Source organism: Spermophilus citellus (assembly GCF_964194105.1).
Source record: "Spermophilus citellus genome assembly, chromosome: 8".
Taxonomy (NCBI): Eukaryota; Metazoa; Chordata; class Mammalia; order Rodentia; family Sciuridae; genus Spermophilus; species Spermophilus citellus.
This window is the reverse complement of record NC_138189.1, coordinates 39,959,005-39,966,734: the sequence shown is the minus strand read 5'-3', so window position 1 is coordinate 39,966,734 and position 7,730 is coordinate 39,959,005. Positions and strand designations below refer to the sequence as shown.

The 7,730-nt window shown below is 39.5% G+C and overlaps 1 long non-coding RNA gene across 1 annotated transcript; it reads right to left on the bottom strand.

The window, feature by feature from the left end:
- Positions 1–4,608: 4,608 nt before the first annotated feature.
- LOC308654933 lies at positions 4,609–7,424 on the bottom strand. The gene is made up of 2 exons (XR_014023348.1): positions 6,687–7,424; positions 4,609–4,871 (listed from the first exon to the last, which is right to left on the bottom strand). It is a non-coding gene; the product is annotated as an uncharacterized lncRNA (long non-coding RNA).
- Between the last annotated feature and the right edge of the window lie 306 nt (positions 7,425–7,730).

Here is a 7,730-nt window from a genome sequence, read left to right as displayed (position 1 = left end):
TAGACCCAGAAATAAGATTCTCTCCTTCTCCAGAGACTGTTTAGGCTGATATTTATTTATCACTTTCCTAATTCTGCAAATGCTATATTGTTTTATTTGCATCATCTAAAAGCGAGATATTATATCCCATCTGATTCAAACGTATGATATGTCAAGGTCATTGTACTGTCATGTGTAACTAATTAAAACAAATACAAAAATAAAATAAAACAAGTCAGGAGTCTTTTCTGAAGGGCTTTGTATCTATATTGTATCTATATTTAAGCATAGCTTCAATATTTTGGTAGTACAGTCCTTCCCTGGTTTTCAATAATTCCCTATGAAGAGTCGCAAGATCAACCAGAGGAAGATATTTAGGCCATCTTGGATATTTCCTGAGGATGCACATGTGTGTGACCTTCTAGACTCCCAGGAAAATGTTGAGGCCTTTCAAAGTCCCTTGTGGACTTCACATTCTTCAGGTTTTCCTATTGAAAAATCCATCTGCTATCACCACCTCCAGCAGCTCTGACACAAAACAATTGCCACTGATTATTTTCAACAAATATCCTAGGGAAAAGGAGGGACTTTTGCCACTGAGTTAGGTCTGAGGTTAAAAATAAATGAGGCCCTCATTGTTATACAAAATACATGTATGAAGATGTGAGAGGAAAAAAAAAGAATAACATTACCCTAGATTAGGTAGAGAGAAGTTATGGAAGGGGAAGGGAGGGGTTGGGGAGATAGGAAAGATAGTAGAATGAAACAGACATTATTATTATTATGTGTATATATGTGAATGCATGACCAATGTGATTCTGCAACCTGTATACTCAGAAAAATGAGATATTATATCCCATCTGATTCAAATGTATGATATGTCAAGATCATTGTACTGTCATGTGTAACTAATTAAAACAAATAAAAAAATAAAAATAATAAATAAATGAGGGCTACGAAGGCAGTTTTCAGAGAGCTAACAGCCATGATGAATCTCTGGACTTGGACTTGGGGGAGTACAAACCTATTTTCTATCTCCAGGGACCGCTGGGCTGTGGATTTCCACAGTCACTGTAGTTGTGATTATTCTCAAGGCCACTATGGAGCTGGGGAGAGGTCAATAAGGATAGGCATAATTAAAATGCCACAAAGCTTTCTGTTCTTATCAAGATACAACCATTTTACATGAATAAACACTCCTCAGATTGTGCCTTAGATGCCTGGGATTAATTTCCATTGTTCTGAAAAAGCTAATTTTGATCATTTTTTCCATTGTTCCTGTTGCTTTTATTGAGAAGTGACTGCTTGGAGGTTTTACTGTGCTGTTTTGGAAGTGCTTCTCTCTCCCAGTCAGCAAGCTCTTAAATTTTATTGATGGAAATAGTCCTGGTTTTGATCAGGCTCCAACCCTTTTCAGCCATGTGACCTTGGGCTGGCTATTCACCTTCCTAGACTGGGTTCCCACTTCATAAGATTTCTGTGAGTATTCTCTAGGAAGACACATGCAAGAGCTCATGGCAAATTCTTGATAAATGTTTATTTTTCTTTTCACTTTGCCCAATATGAAATGGTACTTGCACTCCACTCTAGGAACAGATCTGCTATCCATTAACTGTCAGCCTAGACAATTTACTTAACTTTCAGATATCTGTGGTATGTGTGTGTGTGTGTGTGTGTTTTACCTCCCGAGTCCATTCTAACATTCTGTTTCTATGCAAACTTTGTGTTTTGTTTCTCTGCTAACAAAGCAGAACCCTATCTGCACACTATTTCTAAGCATTTTTGAGGTCACTATAGTATGATTGCTTACATGCACAAAATATGTTAATTGCATATTATTTTTGCCAGTTTATTAAATCAGGGTTTTATTTAAGCAGAATATTATTAACTTTGGTGGTATTAAATCATTTGTTATTAGTGGCATTTCAACTTTTTAAATCTGATTTTCATGAGTATGAACTAAGAATCTGTAAATATTTTTTCTGAATTTCTAAAGACACCGTAAACTAAAAACTAAACATTCTACTATCCAAGAATAATAAAACTTTCAATGTAGAATAAAATATAGGTAGTTATCTTAAGAGATAAAAATTATCTAATATATATATATATTAGATAATTATATATATATATATATATATATATATATATATATATATACACACGTGGGTTTTTTCACTCAAAAACTAAAACCACATTTAGTCTTTATCAGAAATAAAATAAAACAAAACCATTAAGTTTTTTTTCAGCTCACCTGGAATGGCAGTCTTTTCCTACAGAGATTTTAGAGTAATTCTATTTTTAATTTACAGGATCTCCCAGATTTGATCACAATAAGTATACTAATACGTACATCTATAGTACATCTCTCTTCATTCTGAAATCCATTTTGAAAGAAATAACATGGTTTCAGACTGTGATGAATCATATGGCCTAAGGACACCCTTTTGACATCACTGTGGATGTAGTTACTTTTCACTCATTTCTCATGTCTATGTGAAAAACTGTGTTTTATGTCAAAAAAATCCCCCTTTCTCAAGCAGATGATGATGTTGGGCAAATTGAGGATGGGAGGGTGCAATATTCATATCTGAAATGCAATGGTAGATTCTTCCAAATGTTTAAAGTAACTTTTTGCTTTCAATTATGGAAATGATATATTTCATGGTTAAAAAATTATCTTAAAATATCTGAAAGTACAGATAAAAATAAAGTCATTTATAATCTAATCAGGTAGTTATAGACATTCTTAATAGCATGGTACATTTATTTTCCGTGCTGTGCACGTATACACACACACACACACACACACACACACACACACACACGATGCAGCTGCCTTATTTTGTGATCCTGATGCCAATAAGGCAGCACACAGAAAAAAGAGTTACTTTACTGAAGGAGGGAGCCAACCATGAGAAGCTAAGATTTCTATCAAATGGAGGCAGAAAAGCATATGGCACTTGGGAATTCACTGCAGTGGAGGTGGTGGCAGGGAGATGTGGGGGCAGATGTGGCGATCAAGAATAGGTCTTGGGGCTGGGGATATGGCTCAAGCGGTAGCGCGCTCCCCTGGGATGCGTGCGGCCCGGGTTCGATCCTCAGCACCACATACAAACAAAGATGTTGTGTCTGCCGAGAACTAAAAAAATAAATTCTAAAAAATTTTTAAAAAAAAGAATAGGTCTTGGTCCTGCTCTGTTCACTCATAATTGTGACCAGCTAATTATGCAATCAAAACCTCACAAGGGCAAGGTAACCGGGGCTCAGACACTTCAGGGAGGAAGGTCTGGGTCATCCACTGGGCAAGCAGCCTAGGCCTGAAACGCTGGCCCAGAGTAAAAGGAATCTAGAATGAATGGGGGCGGCTGATGGATTTCAATAACGGCCTCAGATCCAGCTGCAACAACAGGACAGGGACTGCGGCTTATTTTGTAAGCCCTTTCAATTTAGTCTTTTTCTCCTTTTTGAGATTGTGGCTGACCACTTTTGAAGATAATGGAGTGGGCTTATGGGATATAAGTGGATCTGAGTGGTACAAGGTGTAAACTGTAACGATATTGTCGCTCTTCCACACTAACCCCAGGCAGGACTCCAACAAGATGCTGACTGCCTTTCTCAATCACCCACCTCTTTCTGATTCTCTGCCTGAGGACTTTCTGCAGCACCCCCAGGATATTTGCCCTGCCTGCTCAAGGACAGGGCAAAAACAAGGGATGTTGCAAACTCAGGAACAACCCCCAACTAGTGAAGCAAAGAAGCTAGTAGATAAACACTCAAGCTTCCTTGTCCTGATGAAGGCCAAATGGTCCCCAGAGGGATGGAGCCCCACTGCCCCCAGTGGTAAGTCTTGGTTACTGCATCCTTTATCAGCTTTTATCCCTTCTCTGATTTGCTTATGCTTCTTGAGATCATCTTCCTAAATGGTCTATCTGCAGTTCACTCTCAAATGGTTTCTGGGTCTACTTTTGGAAAAATTCAAATTGAGACAGTACTTTAAAAGTTAAAAACAAAAAAAAAAGCCAACAATAACTGGACTGAAACAGAAATGGTACTCAGGAAATATGGTGGGTAGTGCAGAGACCATGGGCACACCCTCACCCTAAGTCTAGGTCAAGGACTGGAAAGAAGGACACACATTCACATGTCCACTCTGAAAGGATGGGGTCTTAGGCAAGACACTCTCACCTGCTCAAATGATAAGAGAACTGGAGGGAAACATTCACTGGAATCTCATCATAAGCAAGGAACATGAGTCTGACAGGTCACCTAGAGCCTGAAAAGGCATCAAATATTCATTCATTCAACAAATACTGGTTGAAGATTTCCTATGCACCATGCATCATTCCTGGCACTGGATATAGAGCTAGGAACAAAATTTTTTTTTTAAAAAAAGGATAAAACCTGCCCCTGGGCACAGCATTCGAGGGCTTCGTGACAGGATTGCAGGGTGTCCACTCACCTTCTCTCTCCTCACCACTCTTTCTTAGCCCACAACTTGCAGCTCCCCCTATAAGCCCTGCACTCTCGAACCTCTGCCTTCTGCCCATCCACAAACTCTTCTTTTTTTCATGTCCTAAACTTCCCACCCCGTGTCTCCACCTGTCTTCCTGAAAAACCAGAGTCAAGGCAATCTAAAGTTTTTCTTTAATAAGAGTATATTTTAAAAGAAAATAGTAAGCAAGCTGAGTAGCTTTGACTGTGTGATCTGTGATCCTATCAAATTCACATCAGTATTGCTTCACCTTGTTCAACATGGTTTGTTAGAGACCTGTGTCTTCTGTGCCATGAGAGGCAGGAAAGAAACAAGGATGACTCGGAGGCAGGCAGGGTAGAGAGCTTGGTGTTTCCTGTCTAGCATTTCATGTTTTTTATCCTTGGTGGAGGAGAGCCTTGAGTAAAGAGAACAAAGTTAAGAAACCTGTAGGATTGTTGTGCATCCCAACAACCAGCGGGGATGCCCTCCCCCATGACTCCCAAACCCAGCTGTGCCCTAGGACTGCTTAAAATAGCCAATGTTTGCGCCAGACCATAAACCTACTGAATCAGAATCTCTAAGAAAATTAGAGATCTGCACTTTAAGGCCCCCATAGTGATTCTGATGCCCACCCCTGCTTAAGGACCACAGACATCTCATCACAGTTATGTCACATGCAGACACTCATGGTGATGATTGAACTTTTCACCAAATTCCAAACCAGGATTACCAAATTCAAAATGCCCAGATGATAGAGAATGGCGGGGACTATGGCAAGAGAAACACCCCTGCCTAGCCACAACTTAGCTTTTAGGCAATGCCCATCTCAAAGTTGTGGTGCGTGACTCCAAAAGTGATAAGACAATGTCTTCATTTCCAGAACCTTATTTAGAAAGGGGTCTTTGCTGATATAATCAAGTGAAAGATCTTGAGATTGTCCTAGAATTTCTAGATAGACCTTAAATCCAAAGACAGTTATTCTCACTAGAGCGAGACAGCAGAAAACTTGACACAAAGAGAAGACAATGTGGAGACAGAGCCGGAGATTGGAGTTCTGCAGCCACAAACCAAGGAATGCCTGCAAACCTTAGCCAGAGGCCAGAAGAAGCAGAGAAGAATTTTTCCACAGAGACTTCAGAGGGAGCACAGATCTGTCAACACCTTGATTTCAGAAATGTGCTGGAATAAATTTTTGTTGTTTTAAGCCATTTAGTTTGTAGTAATTTTCTACAGCACCTTTGGAAACTAATATGGGAAAACAACTAAAGTTACCAGGCTTTCTCCCTTTCTAACAAAAGGCAGAAATTCAGAAATCCTTACATGTGAAATCTCCTTATATTTAAATGTTGACAATTTTAAAAACACTGAGCTGGCTAAACAATACAACTTTTCTGGCCAAATAATGCCACTTTTCTGTTGAATATTCACAAAGCCTTCCCTGTGCCTAATCACTCATTAGTTAACTTCAAATTCAATACACATCCAAAAATTGTGTATTGAACATTAAACATAAAAATAAAAATTCCTTTTTATCCTATTTATTTGTTTATTTGTTCTTTTTGTTTTTCAAGGGACTTGTTCTGGAAGTAGGCTCATTTGATTTCTGAATTCACAAGGTTGGAAACAAAAATAATATTTGCATCCATCATTGTTCAATATTAAAAGCAGAAACATTTCAGATCACCCATCCAATAAATTTGTGAGTATAAGCAGAGTGATTGTTTTTGTTCCTTTTTTTTTAAGTTGACATGCTTCATTAGCCTGTTTCACTGCCCATCCTCATTCAAGTTGGATCAGCAAACATTGACTTGAAGTCCCCATCAGAAGAAATCAGCAATGGGACCATCACAGTTACCTCTTTGGATTCCCAGGAAGCCCTGAATAGTAGCTGTGAGATTCATTCCTCTAAGTAGTTTTAACTTGCTGTCGTCTCATTAGCACTTTTAGGTTGCTAAATCTTTTTGCCTAGATTTTACAGTCTTTTTGCAAGAGGAAATAGCAACTATGCTTGTCCTTATTTGGAGCAGGACTGGTCAGCAGGAGACCTGGGCTTCAATCCCAATTTGCCACTAAACAGCTGCATGACCTTGGCCAACTCTCTTCACCTCTCTAGGCCTCAATTTCCTGTAGTTGATCTCTGAATTTCCTTTCAGCTTTAAAAATTATTTTGACAGTGTAATTTAATTATGCAATAAAATCTCAAATCTAGTTCATCTTTCCTCAGGCTTACCCAAGGGTGGAGAAGGCAGGACGCAAGCTTTCATTTATTCACCAAACACTCATTAGGATTCTACCATGTGCCAGATAGGCTGTCCAGAGCTGGGGGCACAAACTGGAATATAAGACAGACATTGCCTCAAAGTTGCAGTCTTTTGGTGGTTAGGGATGCAGCTCCAAAGAAATCATCAATTGCCACACAGCATTATGTTAGAGGGATGCAGAGAGCTCAGGGAAGCCTGGGGAAGATCCTGCAATTCATGTGGGAAGAGTTAGAGGAGGGTCCCTTGAGGAGGTGATGCTGAAATTGGGTTTGCAGAACAAGCAGAAGCTGTGCATGCAAAGAAGAGAAATAATAGCCCATGCAAAAGCAAATAAAGGAAAAAATAGCCCGGAAAATACATAGTACTCAGAGAATGACCAATAATTATTAGCTAGACAAGCAAAAACGAAGCTGCAGCCTATTGTTTCCTGTGACTTCAGGCAGCATCTGGATCTGCAACCGTTCCGCCTTCCTCTGCCTCCTCCGGCTTTTTCAACTCCTGGTCCAGATGTGCATTTGGCTCTGTGTTAGTGACAGCTTCTCCTTCAAGGTGCCCGTCATCATGTTGGAAGCAGTGAGAGCTGACCTAGGGTCCGGTCGGTCCTCAAGGCCTCCAGCATGACCTTGTTCTCTCCCACTTTGCATTCATCTTCCCTTCCCAGGTACCTTCCCTGTGAACTTCAAGTTGACACATCAGACATGAAGCCAATAGCTAGAGCATCAGAGAGAAAACATTTTGAAATAAATATGGCATATATATGATAAGCAAAAATGTATCCACATAGGCATATGTGTATATATAGATGATTCTGCTTTTAGCACTGACTGATTCAGGACTCTGGTGGGTGGGTCCAGATCCTACCCTGGACATGCACTATTCTCAGGTGACATTAATTTCTACCCAAAATGTTATGAGCAAACCATTAGACATGCCTCTCTGCCCACTAGAGCCCAGCCATTTTTTATTTTATTTTATTTTTTTAGAGCATTATAGTTGTACTAGTAGTTGGGTTC